At 54.0% G+C, this 21252-nt stretch overlaps 1 protein-coding gene across 1 annotated transcript in view; it reads right to left on the bottom strand.

Annotated features, from left to right (window-relative positions):
• Positions 1 to 21252, bottom strand: part of RAI1 (retinoic acid induced 1) — a 52089-nt gene that overhangs the window by 25160 nt on the left and 5677 nt on the right. Inside the window, exon 2 of the mRNA XM_083872385.1 lies at positions 12103 to 12183. The gene's annotated coding sequence lies outside the window, so the exon portion shown is untranslated. The remainder of the gene's footprint in view (positions 1 to 12102; positions 12184 to 21252) is intronic.

The raw sequence follows: 21252 nt of genomic DNA on the forward strand, positions 1-21252 counted from the left end.
CAGACAAAAAGCAATGCATTTCCCCCAGACATCACACCAACAGCAACTATTAAAATCTTCCTGGGAAGTTCCCTCCTGAGGACAAAGTCATGAGCCCTGCGGTACCCCAGCACTGCACGTAAGAGGTGCCGAGGGCCTGCGAGGTGCTGGTATCAAGGCAGCGGGCAGCTGAGGTAACACGAGCAATCTCCATTTCTTCCCTTTAATCGTTCCCTCTCTCTGTCTCTTTCATCTTTCTGATGGTCTGAGTCAACTTCCATGTTTGAGAGGTTAACGATTCTTGCTATCTCCCTCTTGGGGCTGCGGGGCCGGCACAGGCCAGGGACCATGGCACCACAGAGTGATGCTGGCAGATGGTGCTGCTTCTTCCATTTTTTGTGGGCATGATGGCCCTTGCCAGCCCTCCACAAAGACCACAATCTTGGGGTCACCTCAACCGTCCAGGTTTTCTATTTCCATTACCAGGTCAGCTTTGCTTCTGCAAGTTCCTGGGGATGAATAGCAATGGGATGCATCCATCCCCACACAGAGATCCCCACAGGGACGGTACAAAGGGACCTCACTGTGGCCACTGTGTGCACAGGGCTGGCACCCTCTGATGGCAGAAACAGGGGAAATGAGCATCCCTGACTGCCATCAGAGAGCTGACACCACAGCTGGGAGAGGACCTGGCAGCACTGGTCACTATCCCCATATGACTCCAGCTGTGGTGATGTGACACAGGGGCAGGAGACAAGGAGACAGCAGCACCACTGGCATGCACCCACTGCAGTGTGCAGGACAAGCCACTGGACATGGAGTCTTTGGGCTGGTGGGAACAGGGACAGACAGATCCAGCTGTGTTTCTGCCACCATGCTGCCATGGGCAGACACAACTCCAGCAGCCACACCGTGTCCCCACATGCCCCCTCAGTTCTCTTGCAAGCAAACATGCCACGACGCAGCAACAGCATCTCCTTCCCACTCCATCCACTCCAACAGCCATGGGTTCCTGGTGCCACTGTGGGCTCCTGGTGCCACTGGCAGTGCTGTGTGAGTGCTGCCTGGCTGGCTATTACCACAGGAAAAGCTGTAACACTACAGCAAACCTCCCTGCTCAGCCCTGCTACAAATCAGGGTCAGGCGGCAGCGCTGTTAGACAGAGCCTGCCGGTACGTGCTCCTGCTCCTAATGTCCTTCTGCCACACACTTAATGGGGACACACAGGAGAGCAACAAGATGAGGCAGAGGATCAGCCCTGCTGCCCATATGGGGGCTCCTGCCCTCAGAGCCTGCCACCGGCAGAGCTGAGGGTTAGCACCAGGGAGGCACGGCCAGGGATGTTTTCTTCCCCGGGGCTGCTCTGGCTTTACCTTTAACATCTGCAAATGTGGTTAAAAATTTGCCGAGCCTATTTTTAGAGCCTCTCACCACATGCGATTTCTCCATCGTGAGGCAGGAAACACTGATGAGGTTGTTCGCCATGGAGCTGCTTTCTCCTCCCTGGATGGCCTCTGAGCTCCTCTGGTCTGCTACAGCCACTGGTGCCCCTGGTCCCCACCTCCCAGGGTGTCCCACAGTAGCATCTATGGCAAACTCAAGAGCTGAGGGTGACAAACTGCTGCAGGGTGCTGGCTCTGCAGTACTCACAACAAGGTCACCATCCACAGTCCCTAGACAGTGGGGGGACAAATGTGTCCCAACACCAGTCAGAGACTTGAAGGCAAAATTGACCCTAGCAATGGAAATACAAAACCGTGAGGGTGAAACCAGGCCCCAGCATTATGAACCTTGCCCACCATCTTGCCCCGTGCCTCAGTTTCCCCAAAGGAACAGTATTTTGCTTGGCTGCCCTCTCTGCAGCAGTGCTAAAGACCTTGACCAGGGAATGCATCAGCACTGGGCCAGCAAACAGACCCTGGCAGGGATGTCCACTACTCTCCCTCACGCCCACTGCCCCCAGCACGGGCAGCTCAGTGCGTGCCCACCATCACAGTTAACACAAAATGCTCTGGAGCCAAAGCAGAGCCGGCCTTTGCCCGTGCCTGGTTCGGTGGGCTCAGGCAGCACGCAAGCGCGGCTGCGGCCGGGCGGCGTGGGTACCTGCTGTTTGAATGTCAACACCTCATTTATACATCTTGATTGGCTCTCATCAGCCATGCTGCGCTACACCTGATTGCTCCGAGCCGACGCGGGGTGCCAGGCTGCAGCGCCTAATTCCAGTTAATTGGCCCTTCATCTGAAGCAAAACAGAAATACGGGGATAAAGAAATAATAAAGCATCCTCCCCCGCTTAAAAAGGAAAAAAAAAATTAAAATCTTTGGACTTTTGGGGGTTGGTTTTATTTCCCAACCGTGAGCAGGTCATGCTGTGGGCTATGGGAATTCCCTCCCTGGAGTGCTGGACTCTGCATGAGCTGGGAGATGCTTTGCCATCCCACAGGCTCAGCTCACTCGTGCTCTCCCTCAATCCCACAACAAGCCCTGCGTTCGTGTCACGCTCGCCTGTGCTCCTGCTCCCGCCCGCTCCCGCAAACCACTGAGGCTGAAATTTCAATTAAGAATGAGAAATAATTACCCGCCGCTCCACATTTCCTCTAAAATGGTAGCCAATGCCGGCGAGGCGAGTCACCGCCTCCTGCCACGTCCTGGCGCTCACCGGCAGGCTGGCATTCGGATGACATTTCCAGGATAATGCCGGCCCAGCTGCCGCACGCTGGTGGCTGCTCCCACAGCCATGCCGGGAGGCTGATGCTGGTGGATGCTTGGAAGAGTTGCTCTCTTCCTCAGTTGGAGTGGGGCTGCTGCGAGCCCCTGCTGCCCTGGCTCAGCCTTTGAACCCTCTGCCCACTCCCAGCCGTGCCCTGGGCTGGGATGCTGGTTTCCTGCTCTCCACCTGGCAGAAGTGATCTGTGATAATGGCTTGGCTTGTCTTCTTCCAAGCCACACGTCATGGGGAACCACCATGCTGCTGTCCCCAGCAGCCACCCTGCACAGGGATGGGGCATGTGGGGATGCTCCCCTCACTCCAGAGAAGATACTGAAGTGCTGGAGTGTGTCCAAGAAAAAGGCAATGGAGCTGGGGAAGGATCTGGAGCACAAGGAGCAGCTGTGGAAGCTGTGGGGGGCATTCAGCCTGGAGAAAAGGAGGCTCAGGGCAAAACTTCTCACTCTCCACAACTCCCTGAGAGAAAGGTGCAGCCATGTGGGATTTGGGCTCTGCTCCCAGTAACAAGCAATAGGACAAGGGGAAATAGCCTCAAGTTGAGCCAGGGGCAGCTGAAGTTGGATATTAGGAAAAATGTCTGCACTAAATGGGTGGTCAGGAATCAGAACAGGTTTCCTAGGGTATTGGTGTTCATCCATCCTGGAAGTGTTCAAAAAATGTGTGGATGTGGCACCTGAGGACATGGTTTAGTGGTGGGCTTGGTGGTGTTGGGTTAATGGTCGGACTTGATGATCTTAGAGGTGTTTCCCAACCTCAGTGATTCTGTGATTCAGTGATTCTATGCAGCAGGGCAGGAACAAGAGGATGGGCAGCACTGGGGCAGGTAGCAGCCTTGGCTGCACCTCTAGTTGTGGAACAGCATTGGGAAAGAGCAGATGGACCCTGTTTGAGGACGTGTCTCCAGCCTGGGGACACCAGCAGTGTGGCTGTGTCAGCCTCCCCCATGGCACTACTCCAGGCAGATGCCCCAGCCCAGCACCCACCAGGGCACCTCAGACCTGCCCACAGCTCCAGAAATCACACTTCTTGCACCGTTTTATTTTAGCACAGCCAGAAATAAGAGGAACAAGCTCCATTGGGGTTGGAAAGGGCACAAACCCCAGTCAGAGGATGATCTGGCACCCCACAAGTGCTCCTGCAGCTTTCCCTGTTGAGACAGCCTGTCCTTGCTCCAGCTCATCCCCTGTTGGGGTGACACAACTTTGTCACTGTTGGGGTGACACAACCTGGTGACAGTGACACAGCCCCACTGTAGATCCCCACTGTCCTGCCCCAGAGAGCTGTGGGAGATGCAAACCCTGGGAGAAGGTAGAGATGGGACACTGACCTAGGCACAAAAGGCTCCTCCATCATGAGTATGGATGAGAATGAGGGAAAAATTAACAAGGATCCACTGTTCTGCTGCAGCAGAACAAGCTGGTGTGGAAGATGTGCCATGCACCCAAAACCAGGCCCTCTGCCATCAATGTGGATGGCATCTTATTTTCCCTGGATGCTCTCCCATTCCTCTTCCCATAATCCAGAGCTGGGGGGCCCACTGCAAAGTCCTGTGACTCCAGTGGCAGGAGATGCAGGAGCCCTGGGCAGCGATCACAAGAACCAGGAAAGCAGCAACCTCAGGTTGCAGATTAGCTTCATTTTACAGCCAGGGAGGCAGAAACCTCCCATGGTTCAACATCTTGCTGGAGACCACACAGGGAGCCTGGGGAAAGCCAGGGAGAGGTCGCAGGTCTCTGTGGAGTGAGAGCATCCTCTCTCTGCGGAGGGAGGGAGGGAGATCAGAGCCAGTGGGACCCCACAGTGACCCCAACTCATCCCCGCACCCCAAACCCCACCCAGGGCCACACGCTGCATCCCTTCCCCCTCTGACTCAAATGGTGGGGGCTGCAGAAACCAGTTTGGCAAAGGGAGAGAGGCTCTTTACCCAAGTTTAAATGCACTTCCCTTGACTGGGTTCCCAGTTCAGCATAGAGGAGACCCAGCTTGGCCGGCAGCCATGGCGCTCAGCTTTGCACGTCCCCGCCTAGAGACACATTCCTCAGCACTGCAGCTAAGTGCAGCACAGCCTTTGAGGCCTTCACCCCTCCTTCAATGATAATTTATGCCCTCTGACCCAACTCCCCCTTTTAAATCAGGCTGATCAATAGAGAAATCAGACAATCCTTTTAAGAAACTATCTCATCTGATCCTGCCAGCTAATGATCTCTGCTCTCCTTACAGCTGTTTGCAGATCTGTAGCCTAGGCTGCTGGGGGAAGCAGAAGGAAAAAAAGCCACTGGGCCAAATTCCTCCTTCCTCAGTCTAAGCAGGAGCAACAACAATGCTGACAATTTGTATGGAAGCAAAACAGGAGATGCCAACTCCTGTTTTTTGGAAAACAAGCTGAGCATCATGCTGCAGGGAAGCACTAGCTCCCAAAATTTGCTCCCTCGTCCATCTAACCACCAAACATGCTCTTCTCCCATTCTGGAAGGTCTGACAAGACATCCTCACTCTTTTTACAGGCTTTCCAATGCCTCCCCTCCAAATAAAACCGAGCAACACAAAGCAACAACCCCAAATCTAGTTCCTGGCTGAGCCATGGTCACCCACACCCTGTCATATGCACAGCAGGGCTCCAAGGAGATGCTGTGAGCACTGGGATCTCCATCACTTGATTGGAAAACCCTCACCCCTCACAAGGATCTGCCAGATCAATGGAAGAGGGAGCAGTGTCCAGCACAGCACTGGGAGTGGTGTGGCAACCTCCATGGAACAGCCTCCAGAAGGGCTTTATTGATGGCAGCTGCATTTCTATTTAACTGGCAAAGGAACAGGGTTAACCAGCAAAGAGGGAAGCATCAGAGAGCCCTTTAAGTCTTCAAAGTAAATCAGCTCCTGGAAAAAAATGCACTCGGTAGCCAAATGCCCCCTTCTCCTTTGTGTGCACAGAGATATTGACATTTATTATGATGCCCAAACCACTCAGAGGAAGGATGCTTTCCTTGCATCCAAGGGCCATTTCTCACCCTGGCACACTCACAGGGATTCCTCCCCTGCCAAAGCAGGGCTTGGCCCCCAGCACTCCCTCCTTCAAACCACCCAGGAGGTGGTTTGGGATCGTGTCCTGGGGATACTCAGCACCTTCCCAGGCCCACCAGGAGCCAGAGATGAGGCTCCAAGCCTGGGACACCTCCAAGATCCCCCTGCCATATGTCCCCTCCCACCCAGCCCTTGCTCTGAAGCCCAAGAGCAGATGCAAAAGCCAAGGGGTCTGAAGGGCTGCGGCAGCACAGCACAGTGCAGGTCCTGCCACAGCAGTCACAGTGAATTACAAGGTATTAGAGCCCCGTGCTGCCGTGTCTCTGTGCAGCAGCAGTCACGGTGAAGGACATGCTATGATAGGACTAGAGTCTCCTCTGGAGAATCCATCCCTGGCCTGGTGGAATGCAGTGGTATGAGAGGCCAGCCCTGTTCTATAGATCATGTAGCGACAGGCATGTGAAGGACACACTATCACAGGACAAGGCAGGCTGAGAGCCGTGGGATTTGGGGAGGGGGGGACGGCTGTGCCTCGCTGGATCACCGGGTGCCCACGCTTTGCGAGCCAGCAGCCGTGAACGTTTTTAATTATGCTTTCCTACTTTATCGAGCATCTCATTTTCATTTACACGCCAGTCATCTCCACCTGAGAGCGTGGCTGCTGCTGCTCCTTTCCCAGCACTGCTCCCATATTCTCTCATGCATCAGCTGGAGGTACCCAGCAGAGCTGGAGGTCCATCCTCAGCACAGGGGACCCATTTGGTAACCGACCTGCCTTGCAGCTCCCCTGTGCTCCCCACATGATGCCAAGGACCATAAGGGAGCTGGGCAGAGCCTCCCTGACGCTCGGTGTCCCTCCCCGTCGGAGCAGCCAATTTTAGTGGCTGCCATAAATGCAGCAGGAGCAGTGTCCTCTGGTGAGGCATCGAGCGGTGACTAAGAGCGGAGATGACAATAAAGCGGAGGAAGCAAGGTCTGACTGCAAAGCAGCAAACCATCCCCCCTGGAATCCTGCTGGGAGGCACTGACTGATGATGCCCCCCCCAAACCAGAGCCTGATCCCAGTGAAGGAGGGTTGGGCTCTCTGGGGGTCAGGCTGAGCCCCAGTGCAGGCTCGGTTTGGGTGGAAATCCCTTAAACAGGAGGGGAGAAAGGCTTCCCCCATCAGGACACTGGGATGGAGTTCAAACCTCTTAGCAAAGCACGCAGGGAGACTTGTGTGCAGCCCCTACAGATAAATCTACCCCCTTAAAGCGTTCTCAGTGGTAAGTGCAGTAGAAACTGTGCAGGACTTGACAGCTCGAGGTGTATTTATGGTGCTTTGGCACCGGGGATAGAACCAGTTGGGATTTTTGCTCGGCTCTACCATTTGGGCATAGCACAGCCACAACAAACCCATTTGAATACTTCTTGTTTCAACCAAGGCAGAGATCCAGCCTATTCCCTGCGGAGCAAGCGCCAGACCTGGGGCCAAATTAATCTCCGATGGATCTCCATCAACTTCATGGAGTTACAACTACAATTTGGCCCATGCCTGACACGTAAATCTGCTCATTTTTCTTCCAAATCGTCCAAATACCGCAGCATTTGTTAGCGCAGGAGAGGGGACGCATCCTCCGGGAGAGATCTCTTTGGATACCGCGCCAGCCCTTTCTTTTTTTTATTTCCTTTGCTGCCTGGGATAAAAGGCAAGCGAGACAGACCGTGGTACGTGTCTGAGCTGTTTGGGAAAGAAATAGGAATTTCCTCCTGCCATTCCCAGTCTTTTGATAGGCAGGTGGGATGCGAGCAGGAATAACTCAATCAAGACAGAGCAATTTTTAATTAATTTGTGGATCCCTTCACCGGCTGATTGCCTTGGAGACAAAAGGGAAGCCTCTCCTTTAACACTTGTGTGTGCCTGGTACTCTGAGCCTCCCCTTTTCACCGGCACATCTTTGGTCTTGAAAGCTGCACAAAAGGAAGAATTCCTTGATCTTTTGCCTCAGCTTTTGCTAAGACGGAGACACACACGAGGGGGAGCTGGGTTGGGGATTTTTTTGGATTTCTTTTATATTTTGGGGGGATTATTAAAGCCCAAAATGCACATAGAGAGAGGTGAGGAAGGAAAAAAAAAAGAAGGAAAGGGGAATAAAAACCCTCAAAGCTAAGAAAGGAGAGCGTTTTCCGTCAACACCTTCTGCCCAGCCCGCTCCATCCCCAAGGGGAGGGAGTTGAAAGGTTCAAGCTACATCAAGTGGTGAGTAATGCAGCGGGAGGCTCCTGCTCGGGGCTGGGCTCTCGCCTTTCGCCATCCTCCCTGCCCCGTGCCCGGTGCTGGCAGGGCAGAGCACAGCTCTCACCCTCCCCTTCTCCCCCCACCAGCGACCGTGGGGATGCAGGAACTTCCAAGGCAGTGAGTGACACCACAATTATCGATTGCCGGCTGCAAAGGCTTGCTCTCGCCTCCCCCCCTCTTCTCACTTGTTTTCTTCTGTGCAGCAGTGCCAGCCTTCAGAGACTGCTGCTGTAAAAGGCTCGGATTGACGGGGTGTCAAGATATCCGCTGCCCCTGGCTTTTAACGTTCCCTTGCAGGGGGGAGCAGGAAGAGCCCCTGCACCGGTGAGGGGAGCTTGGATAGCTCCAAACTGAAAGGAGGAATGAAAAGCCTCCCTCTCTCCTCCGTCAAGGAGATGCTCTTGAACCACAAGCAGCTTTTTCAGCCTCGGCTTGGCTGCGTGTGTCTCAGAAATCTCAAGATGCTGGGAAGGAGGAGAGGCGATGTGCCAGCCGGCCCCTGCCACTGCCGGCGTCCTGCCCGAAATCAAGGCACCCCAGAAACCCACCACACCACCCAGCAGGTCACTGTGGGGTGACACACACACCTGAGCACCCAGCCGGTTTGGCAGTGGCCATTTTAGAGGTGGGGAAGTCAAGACACATCCAGGCCAGATGAGGTCACCCAGAAGAGGCTGCAAAAGGACAGGGACACCCCAGCTTGATCCTCTGCTGTTCAACACTGGCGGCACAAGGGAACCAGATCAGAGGGTTTTCGTAGCAAAGACTGGCAAAGCAGGAACTCCAGGTGATCCCTGAATCCCTCACCAAAGGCTGCAATGTCACCCTGCCTAATGACCCTGGGATGGCCCCCTGCCAGCCCTGTCTCCAGCTCAGCTGGCCACTCTCAGCAAGTGCCATCCCTGCCACAAAATGGGGACAGTCACCTGCCTGTGGACGTGTTTGTTTGTGAAACCTGGTGGCACCTTGGGACCTTGGCTAAGTGTTATGTGCTGGAGCCAGAGGCCTGAAATTAAAGCCGGCTCCACGACTGTCGGTGTCGACACCTGGTGATGGGAGGAGAGGGATCGATGATGGAGAGTCTGTCGCTCCTGATGCATCGCTGTCAGGGTCAATACACAATTCCCGGGGAGATCAGATGTCCAGGTTAACTGCTTTGCCTCTGTGCTAAGGCGATGGGCTGGCAGAGCCCCATCCTGCTCACACATCCTCTTCCCCAGCCACTCTCACCCCACAGCGACGAAATGCCACTGACAGCAGCCCTGGGGCTTGTGGCTCTTGTTTTCATCCATGCAGAGCTCAAGTGTAGTTCAAATGGGTGCCCAAGGCTGGGAAAGGGACACAGGAACAACAAGGACCTGCCTCCCAGGAGCTTTTGGCTGCAACGAACCAGCCCATCACCATGGGACCTCGTGGGGACACAGGGCTTGGGGACAGCCACCACCTCCTCTGGCCACGCAAGGGGGCTGGGAGGGGAAGTGAGGGTGGGATGATGAGACCTCTGAAGGGGAGAGCTGCATTTGCCAGTCTCCCTGTGCACCCCTGTCCTGAATTCCTGAGCAACAGAAAAGGCAGGAGAGGAGAGAAACTCGCCCAGCACAGGTCCTGCAGGCTCATTGGCTGTGTCCTGCTCTTCACCCCTGGTGGGCAGAGCATCCACGTGGCTTTGGCACAAAACCTGTCCCCTCTGTGGGACACCGCAGACCCCCGTGGGATAGGAGACCTGTGACAGCAGGGCTGCACTGTGTCCTCTGCACCAAGCAGGCTTGTGGCACTCCACGGCAGCCCAAAATCATTGCAGTGAGCACAGGGAGGCGGCAGAAGCCCTGCATTGCTCCCATTCCCATGTGCCACGCTGGGCAGGATCCATCCCCCGTCCCAGGGGGTCCTGTGAGGACGAGAGCCACCTGCAGCCAGGCTGCAGCATCTCACCCCCGGTGTGACCCCCTGAGGAGGGGACCAGCGGGTCCTACCTGAGTGGAGCCACCCTGGGGGGGACACAGCATCACACCCGGCGCAGCCTGACTTGCACCAGCCCCCCCCCTCCCGCAAAAAAAAAAAAAAAAAAAAAAAAAAAAAAAAAAAAAAGAATCCCAAGAAAACAGAGCGCGGCATGAATAACAAAAGCAGCGATCAGTAAAGACTCTCCCAAGAGGCTGCAAGTTCTTCAATTAGAGCTCACATTATAGGAATGAGAAACTCCACGCCGTCTTCCGTACGGATAACACTTTTTTTCCCCCTCTCTTTTAAAGAATAAAGGGAGGGAGGGAGAGGAAGGGCTGCATCTCTAATGTAACAGACAGGTCTGCTGAGATTCACTTTGGCTCTTATTTTGACTTTCATCTAAAAGAGCTGCCCTGGGAATCCATTAAGTCCAATTTAAATCGGCTCTCCGCCCTCACGGCTTCTCCCCGCCTTCGCAGCACCCCCCCAGCTCCCTTCTCCCCCCTCCTCGGAAGCAAACAAACACAAAAGCAAGGCCAGGCAGGGCAGGCAGCGAAGGGCAGGCAGAGAAGGGCAGCACCGGCGCGGTTTCGGAGCCGTTCCCTGGGGGATCACAGCCTTCCCCAGGGCAGTTGCTCCATCTTTATTTCCGCCCAAATAAACACAAGCCGGCCACGTTTGGATACCGCCCCGGTACCCCCCAGCTCGGCTGCGCTTTTGGGGGAGCCGGTGGGGTTCCGGGACCTGCTTCTGCACCACACACATCTCCCCCCATCAACACACAGATATATTTTCCCCCGGTTTTAATATTTTTGAAGACAATTGGCTCCATTAACGCCGCAACCGGCGAACTTGGACGGGATATAATCACATACTTCAGGTTTGTTGGGATTTTTCGGTTTTGTTTTTTAGGTTTGGGTTTTTTGGTTTTTTTTTCCCAGTAAGCTTCCCCACCCCGAGATCATTCCTCTGCCTTTGGGAATCGCCCCCCCCTCGCAGCCCCGCAGCCGCGCGAGGGACGGACCCCTCGCCTTTCATCTCACCACACTCATTCAAGCTCTGCTTCTGTCGTATAAGCAGTTTTCCAGCTCTTCCCCCCCCCCCCCCCCGCCCCGTAACACACCCGCTCTGCATTGCATCCTATTCATATGTTTTCAATCATCGCCGTTTCGTTATTTAAAACAAAAGCACACGGTTCCCCACCCCCGGGCAGCACTCCGAGCCCCCTCACCGGGCTCCACGGCTATTCCCTGGTTTGTTTGTTTATTAATGTCAACGGAGGATTTGGAGGCAAAATTTGCCGTGGGAGAAAAGGGAGCGGAAGGTGAAAGTCCCACCGAGGGGCTTTCCAAAGGCGCAGCCAGATGTGCAAACCCCACGATTCCTCGGGTTATCTGCTAGATCCATTTTTTTCCTGCCCCGCCAGCCACCGAATAAAAGAAAGAAAATCCATCAAGTCAGCGTTCTCACGTGCAGACAACGGCAAGGAGAGCCAGGCGCCCGCCCGCGGCACCGCCGCAACTTTTGGAAGTATAAAACCATGCACATCCATAACTCCTCAATTAAATCAGCCTCCCCGGGAAGACTTCCCTCTGCAGAGGCTTTCGCAGCCCCGTGCCCGTTATTATTTCAACTTTGCAAAAAGTCGGGGAGTCAGGACAAGCGAAACGAAATCCACCCCTTCCACACACACACAAACATTTCCAAGTCTCAGCTGTATCTTTGTTCAGACACCCATCAATCGGCAAGTCAGGAGGGGTTTTGGACCGGTTGCAAATTTCTTTATTACTTCCAGAAAAAGCAAAACAACCCCCCCACACCCGCCCCCCGGCTCCTCCGTTGCTGCTGCAACTAGGACACACACACAACACACACACAACACACAGACATACGCACGTATAATCCCCCCTCCCTCCCCAAACTCCGCGATGCCGGCGCCGTGCATCCATTCAATCGCAGCAGCAGCACACGAGTTGCACAAGAGAAAAATAAATCCGGAAAAAGCTCTGTCCGCACACCCTCACCCGCCGCACCCCCCTACACGCCCCCCCTTCCAATTCTGCTGCGGCTTCAGGAGGAAAAAAAAAAAAAAAAAAAAAAAAAAAAAAAAAAAAAAAAAAAAAAGGCACAAAGATGTAGCTTGCAACAATACCTGCGATGGTCCTCGCTCTCTCCTCTCTCTCCTGCTGGCTTGCTCTCCTCCTCTTCCAGAGCACAGTAGCCAGATTAGATCCTTAGAAAAAAAAATGTGAGAAATAGCACAATTCTCCTTTTTTTTTTTTTTTTTTTTTTTTTGCTTCCCTTCTCAGCAGCCCTTCTGAGCTCCTTCACTAACCATTATTCATAGACCACTAGGGGATATAAGGTAATTAGAAACGGCCCTATAGCATCCAGCCTGAAAATGTAATGCCAGCGGTAGGAGTGGTGGAGGGCTCTGGCTGCGGGCGGCTCCGGCAGAAAGTGCTCGCTGGAGCTGGGGACCGAGGTGAGAAGTGGGGTGGAGGAGAGGGCGAGCGGCAGCGGGTGCTGGCAGCTCTCCTGACAGAGACCAGGGTGGCCAGGGACACCGAGCGGCATCGGTCTGGGTTGGGTTTGGGGTTGTTGTTTTTCTTTTTTTTTTCCCCGGATTTTTTTTTTTTTTTTTTTTTTTCGTATTTTGGAGTGGGCTCCTCGCCGTGCCCGTGTGAGCCGTGCTGGGGCTGCGTGTGTGTGTGTGTGTGCGCGTGTGTGTGTGTTTGTGCCAGGAATAGCAATCAGCAGAGGCAGCACACAGAGCGCAAAAATGCCATCATGCAGGGTCAACAGAAAGCTGCAGACATTTTTTTCTCTCGCTTTTTTTTTTTTTTTTTTTTTTTTTTTTTTTTTTTTGTAGGCTTAATCCTCTGGAGCGGGGGAGAGGGAAAAGAAGGAGGCTGCTGCCTTCTTTATAGTTTTGATTTTTTTTTTCCCTCTTCCAACCTCGTAGGATCAGATTAACCCCCCCCTTCCCCTCCCCTCCACGCACACACACACACAGACACACACACACTCTCTCTCTCTCTCCAGCCCCAGCCATCCCAACCCTCCGCCAGCCACTGCACCGGGGAGATGCCGAAGTCGGCGCGGGGTGGGATGCGGGTCTGGCCGCCGCGATGAGCTGGGTGGGATGAGCTAGGTGGGAAGCAGAGCAGGAGGGAGGCAGAGCTGGGGGGGGGGGGGGGGGGGGAACGGGGAAGGGGGGGAGGTGGAGGCAAATGAACAAATCACACCTGCAGCTTTCTGCGTGCCGGAGCCAGCTGCAGCCCAGGAAGCGACCGGCAGGAAAAAAACCCAGGCGCGCGGGCTCTCAGCACCATCATCTGCAGGGATTTTTAGGTGCACGGTGAGCTGATGGCAACTCATCGCCGGGAGCGATTGGTTTCGAGGAGGTTTATTATTATTAGCAGGACGAGGGAAAGGGAGGTGGTAACAAAGAGCAACCCCTTCCATACACACACATACACTGGGTTTTCCAAGGGATAAATAAAACCCCGTCGCAGAGGCGAGGAGGGGGAGCTGGTGCCCTCGCCAAGGGACGCAGGGCTGTGGTGGTGGCCCTGGCACAGCGGGGCCAGCCGTGCCCTCCGCCGGCGGTGCCGGGCAGCTCCGCGCCCCGGCTGCTGCCCCAAGGGCGCAAACGCCCAGCCCTGCCTCCTCCCACGACTCCGCTCTGAGCCTCTCGTTAATTGAACTAAAGCTGTTCACCTTGATAACGCAGCACGGCAGCAAGTTTCCGGGCCGTACGCGGGGGGCTGGAGAGCTATTTGATCCACTTCCAAGGCGCTGCCTTTCAATTCAACCCCTTGCTCTTGAAGGATGGATAACCAGGCCCTCTCTTTTCCCTGTTAATTACTCGAGATAGGAGGCATCAAGCTGCAAACCAGACCAAACCTCATAAGGGGACACAGCACCTGCAAAAGCAGACTGCTTGTTCTCGTCTCCCCTGTCTTTTTCCTCTCCATCCTCATCCTCATTCCCATCCCCATCACAGCCCCAGCCTGGCTTTTTGTAGGTAATACACCACAATATGCTCCCAGCCACCTCCAGCTTCACACATGCCTCTCTGCAGGATAGTAAATCAAGCTGGGACCTCATGGCTCTCCAGGGACTTGGTGTTATTCCCTGTAATCACCAATCTGCCCTGCCCTTCACACGGAAGAGCCTGGCACTCTTTGGCATCACTAGCTGTGACTGCCACCCCAGTAAAGCCAAGGTGGGATGGACCCAAAGGACGTCACCCCCCAGCTTCTCCTCTGGGATTGACAGAAGACTAAAGCATTTGTTATTTTTACACTACAATCCAATAAATTCAACAATCTGGTCCATCCATGTTATTTCCCAGCTCTGGTATGTTTGAAATCCCCACCTCCAGGAGTCCTGTGACTTCAGGAAGACCTCAGCCCTGCTCTTCTCCAACCCTGACCTCACCATGGTGGGGAGAAAGGTTGAAACCACAAGCCCCAGAGAGACCCATAGGCAAATTAAATCACCACCAAACACTTTGGTTATTCAACACTGTTACTTTTCTGGAACCTTTACAGTTCTGCGCCTGCAATTTACAGGTTCAAAAAGGCTGATTTCATGATTTCTCAGCATTTCTGAGGTGTCAACACCCACATCACCTCTGTTTGCATGACACGGTCATGTCTATCTAAGTCCAACCACTGCCTGGGTGGGAGACCACCACCTATAACACCAATTAACTTTACTCATTAAAACCTCCAAGCTCATAGAGGAGGATGCTGCTCAGTTGTGCAGATGGAAAAGTTTCCATCCCCTTGATAAATTCTAGACCCAGAGCATCCTGGAGCAGATATCAACCTGAGCTACCACAAAACAGCACGACCAGCATCAAAAACCCTCTTCCCATCTTCCCTGCCATGAGAGCAGGGCTCACCTTGCTGATCAAAGTCAGAGGCTTCCCTGGATGTAACCCTGCACCTCCTGCCCTGGAGAGGCTAAAAAATAATGACTCATCCCAATGTTATTTCTGGAGCTGCTAAAACAAAGGCACTCTTGGCTCCCTTGGCTCCTTCGGTGTCTCACCACTTCGACCTAAATGATAAACCATCCTGAGAAAACTGAGCTTTTCCCCACTAGCCTCCCCTTTCATTCAGCCCTGACATGAGTGGCCAACCCAGGGTCCAAGTACCTCCACAGCACTTACACGGGATGCTCTAAGCTGGCTCCTTCTCATTAATCTTTCTTCCATCCCTCTTCCTGGCAGATTTTCCCTCAGCCCCACTCCCAACCATCCCGATGGATTGCTTTCTTCCCCTGACCCGAGTGCCACAAACCCCACACATGTGGTGGCTCCTGGCAGGCAGGGAGCAGCAGCCCTGCCCCAGCTCTCATCAAGCTCCGTGCCTCGGCTCCGAGCGGATCCGATGGATTTTCATTTCCTAACTTTGCCCTTCGGGCTATTTCTAACGAGCTTCCTCACGCTTAAAAAAAAAAAATAAAATCCTTCATCTTGCAGCGCGGTGTCAGAACAGCAACACTAGGGATGACTGTGCCTGCGAGGAGGCTGGAAATTAATTATATCACAGTGGCTTTAGGTAGGGATCCATCCACTGACCTCCTTGTCCAGCTCCCATCTGGGACCCAGGGAACAGCCAGAAATCCCCTCCCAGTGCAAACAGACTTTTTTTGGCCTTCAAAAATGTATTTTCGTGCTGTGATGTTTGGTCTGTGCAGCACAGCCTTGGGCGTGGAGCCATCACTGTCCTCCTGTGACCTCGTGCCCTCCCCATACCGCACGTCCCCAAGCCTTGAGTCCCCTTGTGTAGCCTCTTCCTGTAGCACCAGGTCCCATCCACCCTCCTGGACTCCTCCCTCCCACTGGGATGAGTGGGAATCAGTCCTGGGCACCTTAATTTCCACTAATCAGATGTTTTAATGAGTTTTTCAGCGCCCAGCACATCCCACTTCCCAGCACTACCCCCTCTGAGGCCAGCCCCACTCCCGTGCCATGCCGAGGCCCCTGACATCTCCAAGGCTTTCCTTGGTGGGAGAGCAGCGATTATTTCTCTCAAAAGGTCTCTTATAATGGAAACCATCTCTGCATCCCTCCTTGGTCTCCTCCTGCCGTGACCCAGGCTCCGTCGAGAGGAGCTCTGCTCCGAGGCAGCGCCGTGTTTCCATGGAAAGAGTGAATAGCAGAGTCTTCCCAGTGGTTTATTAGAATTCCTTTTACTTCGATGGAGAGTTTTAGAGCAAAGTAGAAAGGCTTTAATGTGGGGCTAATGGAGCCCCTGGGAAGTCCAGGAAGGAAATCTCCCCTGGAGAAGAGGAGGCGTGAGGAGAGGGAGGGCAACTTTCAAGACAAATTCCTGGACAGGTTGAAATTTTTTTGCAGGAGCCATCTCAGGCAGTGAGAAATGGAAATGAATGTTTGTTTTATTTTTAACAGATGTTACAAAAGACCTGCCAGTAATTCAGTGAACGATGCAAAACCTAGATCCCACTCACTTTTCCAGGCATGTCTTCCATCCCCTCCCTCTCCTGCTCAGTACAAATGCTTATTTGCATTTAGCATATCATATTAAAAAAATAAAAATATTAAGCAATAAAATAACAATCGTATGCCATTTCATTTCCTCCCTCCCTAAGGCTTTGGTTTCGGGTTAAATCCTTGGTTGGAGCAGCTGCTAATTGTTTTTAATAAATTTTTCTGTCTCTTCAGATTTCCCAAACCCATATTCTACTCACCCACTTTGGGGGGTGCCCTCTTGCCCAGATCCCCAGCCCTCTCTCTCCCTGCTGTTCGCTCAAGGAACAGCTCTTGACTCTGCAAAGTGTTTGGAGCCCCAGTGTGAAACACAGACTGCAGCCTCTTCTTTGGGAAAAAATACAAGGATTTGCAGTTAAGAGATGGGGAGTTGGAAAGGGGAGGAGGTACAATGAGGGGGTCCTAAAACCATCCAGCCAGGGACTGGAAAAGCAGTAAGAGTGTGGCTCTCCAAAAAACAAGGTGCAGCAGGTCATCCATGAGCACACCACAGCACTTGACCAGCCCACAGGGAGCTCTGAAGCTGATCTCCACCATGATGTCAGAGGGGTATTTGGGATGAGATACAGCATTTGTGAGTGATACACACAAAACCCAAACCTGGAAGGCCAGTGACAGTCATGGAATCCCAGAATGGTTTGGAATTAAAAGCCCATCTTATTCCAACCCCCTGCTCTGGGCAGGGACACCTTCCACTAGACCAGACTGCTCCAAGCCCCTTCTAACCTGGCCTTGGACACTTCAGGGGATGAGGCATTCACAGCTCCTCTGTGCCAGGCAGTGGCCTCACCACCCTCACAAGGGAGAATTTCTTCCTAATATCCAATCTATCCCTGCCTACTGTCAATGTGAAGCCATTCCCCCTTGTCCTGTCACTCCATGCCCTTGGAAAGAGTCCCTCTCCAGCTTTTGTAGTCCTGGCCAGAGGAGCCCTGAATCCCATGGATACCAGATTTCCTGAAAATGAGCAACTTTGGCAGCTCCTGGTTTAACTCTTGCCTGCAAAACACAAGCTGCAATGGTTCCCCTTTTCATGCCTAACTGTGAAATATCACTTCTCCTCTGGATACCCAGCTTTCCAAAGAGCAAGATCCCAGGAAAAACTGGAACGGGCAAATGCAGGGTGATTTTCTGCCTGGTTTCCTGTTAGCACCCTTGCACACACAGCCCCGAGTGGGGCTCAGTCCATCGCCCATGATCCCACACACCAGCCTGCCTTGTGCTGGATTCACACTCCATCCATGCCTTGTTTGTGGGATCCCAAGCAGAAAAGGAGGAGACAGTACTGACACAAACAGGGTGTCCCTGCACCCATTATAAATCCTGATTTCCAGGCAGAAAATGGCATCTGTGTGCATTTCCAGGTGACGGAGGAAAAGTGGCTGTTTTCACTGAGCTTTCTCCTCTTCCCGTTACAATCCTGCACCTGGTTAGCAACTGTCGGAAAGAGGTTAATCACAGTCCTTAAATCAGGAACCTTGTTGTGGTATGCTCGGGATGCACATCTGTGCTCTCCATGGCTCATCCCCGGCGGCATTTGGGAGAAGGCAATATGCCAAAAAACCCCACCCCCAAATAAGCCACCCAACCTCCCCCCCAAACGAGTGACAAGCATCCCAGGGTGGAGGATCCTGCTGATTCCTTGAGCCCATGAAAGGCTCATGATTCCCCTAGCCCCACCACGGCTGTGGGTTAAAGGCATCTCTTGGATAATGAGTTGTTGGCACAGCCATTATGGGGCAGAAAAGGCTTTTGAGGGTTTGAGTTTTTGGTGATGGAAGGGAGGAGGCATCACCTGGAAATGCCTTGCGAGTGAACCATGGAGGACCAGGGGTGGTCTCACATGCCAACCCAGAGCTCAGCCCTTGGCAGAGCAAAGGCTGGGAGCTCCAGCAACTGCCAGCTGCCCAGCTTGACTCCTGTTTTCCAAGCATTGCAAAGCCTGGCCTGGCCTTGCTATTTCTAGGCCTGTCCCAGGGGATTACCCTGCCCTCCCTGTTTTGGGAAAAAGAAGCATTTCGGAGCGTCGGAGCCCTGGTGCTCAGCCGGGCCCGGGGCAGAGCCCGGAGCACCGGAGACCGAGGCCGTTCCACGCACACACGCGTGAACGGCCCGGAAAATGGAGAGGAATTGATCCCGGAGGCAAATCTCTTTTGTTCTAATCCCGCTGCTGTAACTGGATCTCCCCGGGTTCTCGGCTCAGGAGCTGCGGCGGATCACATCGCTTTCATGCCTTCTCCCAGTGCCAGCTTGTCACATTCCCCCGTCACCGGCGGCGGGGAGGGGACGAGTGGGAAGGGGAGGCATCGCCCCCAGCGCTTGTTTACCTCACCACCGAGCACGAGGGGGTTCACGGCGGTAATGAGCAAAAACCCGGAGGGAGCCGATTGAAGAGCCGCAGCGTGAGACCACCCCAACTCACAGGCTGCCCCTTTTTAACGAGGTCCCCTCCATCCTTCTCCTCCCTGCCAGGCTCCCCGTGCCCTGACATCCTCCTGCCTTTCCCCGCTGTCTCGTTCCGGCTGCAGAAATGCTGATTCACAGAGCCCGGCGCAGGAAGCGTTTGGGAGGCAGAGAGAGCAGCACAACACCGCCCGAACGCACCCGACCTCCCCGGGCGCCTTCACACCGGGGACTGGCGACAGCGGAGTCGCTGCAAATTAATCCGCTCTGCGCTTATTCCAGCACCTCTTTCCCAGTGACTCCCTCGCCTCTCAGCAAGGTGAATCCATCCCCTCCGCTTCCCGGGAGAGCTCGCATGCGAATCTGCCTCCCCTTTCTGCACAGGGGGAAAGCAAGGTGAAAGATTTCACGCTGCTCCACGCAGCGAGATGCCGGGACAGCGGGATGCGGTGGATGGCACTTCCCCAGGGACGTACTCTGCTTTCCAAGAGGTAGGGCAAAGAGAACGGCACCTTGACCTGCTGCCAGGCATGTGTCAGACCTCACTCTTGGATGCTCTGATGCATCCATCACCGGCAATCCAGACCCCGTCTCCTCCTTGCAGGGCAGGCAGTGCCCGGCGGCGGGTCCTGGCATCCACCAAGGGCGCTGCGCTGTGACAGCAGCCGGCAGGAACCGAGCTGCCCGCCGTGCCTCACCTCCCCTCTCCTCCCTTGCCAGCACGGTACAGCTGGTGCAGCAGCAGGAATGAAATCTGAGACAGCAAAAGGATGGGGTTTTGGAGCAGGTTGTAAGGAACGGTGTCCCCAGCAGCCCAGGGCAGGCAAATGGCTGCAAAAGCAGGGGATGGCTGTCCAAGCATTTTCCTTCCCCCAAGTTCAGGTCCCTTTCCCTCTGGGACAACCACAACACACTGTAGGGAGAGCTGAGGTGAATAGATCCATCCTGTTCTACTCCATCTTGTATTCCGTGACCCCACTCACTTCTCCCCCCTGAGGCCACTTCACCCTGAAGTCACCGGTGGTGCCACAATGGATGCAAACACTTGGGGACCCCGTGCAGGATTGAACAGCAGGATGTGACACAGACTTTCCTGTCACACTCATACTCCTCCCTGTGCCATGTCCCTCTGGACCAGCTCAGCACTGCTCGGATCAGTGGAGATCCATCCCAGAGCAGGGCATGTAGAAGATAAACCCAGCAGGCCAGGCAGGGGAGCCAAAATTGAATCCAGCTCTGCAAGTCCATGGGAACACTCTGGATGTGTCTGGGGACACCAGGGCATCAGGACACCCCTTGCCACCACCACACTGCTGCATCTGCAGCCCCAAGACTCAAATCCACCTTTTACTTTAATCCTTCCATGGTTTTTTGCAGGGTGTATCAAAGCTGTGCTGGTCCACTCTGCATGGGTGACTGCCTGCCCACAGCCAAGGCCAAGCTGGACTGCTCATCTGGTTCCCCAAAAAGCCATGGTGCATTGGAACAGATTTCTACCATGCAACTGTAAAGGCCCCAGTGGGTTTGGATAGAAGCCCCTTGAGGTATTATCTCAGCAGTGCCTCGAGGCAACCACCTGAATCCTTCTGTGACTGCTGCACAAACCTGGAATGTCTCCAGCAGCTGGGGATTATGGACAGACCTTGCAGAGGAGTTCCCAGACCACCACAGCACAGCCAGCACCATCAGCTCTCAGATGCTCCCACGTGCGGCCATTCCTCAAAAAACAAGGCACAGTGATGCTAAGAAGACCAAAGCCCAGATGCCAAGGCAGGAAACCAAGCTGAAGTTTTCACATTAATCATATCGAGCTCTATTCTTTTTCATCTATTTCAAGGCAAGTCAAAAAGAGGTTCACACTCTCCCCTGGCAAACCACAGAGGATGACGTGAGCCTGTCTCTTGCATTGCAAGTAGAGTGTGTCAAGCAATTAGCAAGTCATCAGGAATTCAGATAGGGTGGGCAGGATACAATCCCTCAAAGCTCTGGCAGGAGCATTACCCACCCTGGAGTTTCCCATCAGGCACGGAAGGCAGCAGAGGGAGCAGGGGCTGTTGGTGAGCTCTCAGGAGCAGAGCAGACACTGTGCCAGCAGAGCCTGATGCCATGAAACACCTCACGTTTAGCCTGTGCTGTAGCTCAAAGGCCCTGGGCATTCAACATAGATTTTTCCTCGCTCATTCCCAACCTCAGCAAGGTGGCCAGGGCAATTCCAAGAACCCTCAGGCATCCTGCAGGCCTGCTGGATCACTCTGAGCACCTCACACATGACCCATCCCTGGGCATTTTGACATCACATCAACTCTTGCTGCTCCCACCAATTTCCCTCCCTGGCAGCTCTGACCATGCTGGTTTCCACTCAGCATCCTC

This window comes from Zosterops lateralis, assembly GCF_965231275.1.
Source record: "Zosterops lateralis genome assembly, chromosome: 15".
Classification (NCBI taxonomy): Eukaryota; Metazoa; Chordata; class Aves; order Passeriformes; family Zosteropidae; genus Zosterops; species Zosterops lateralis.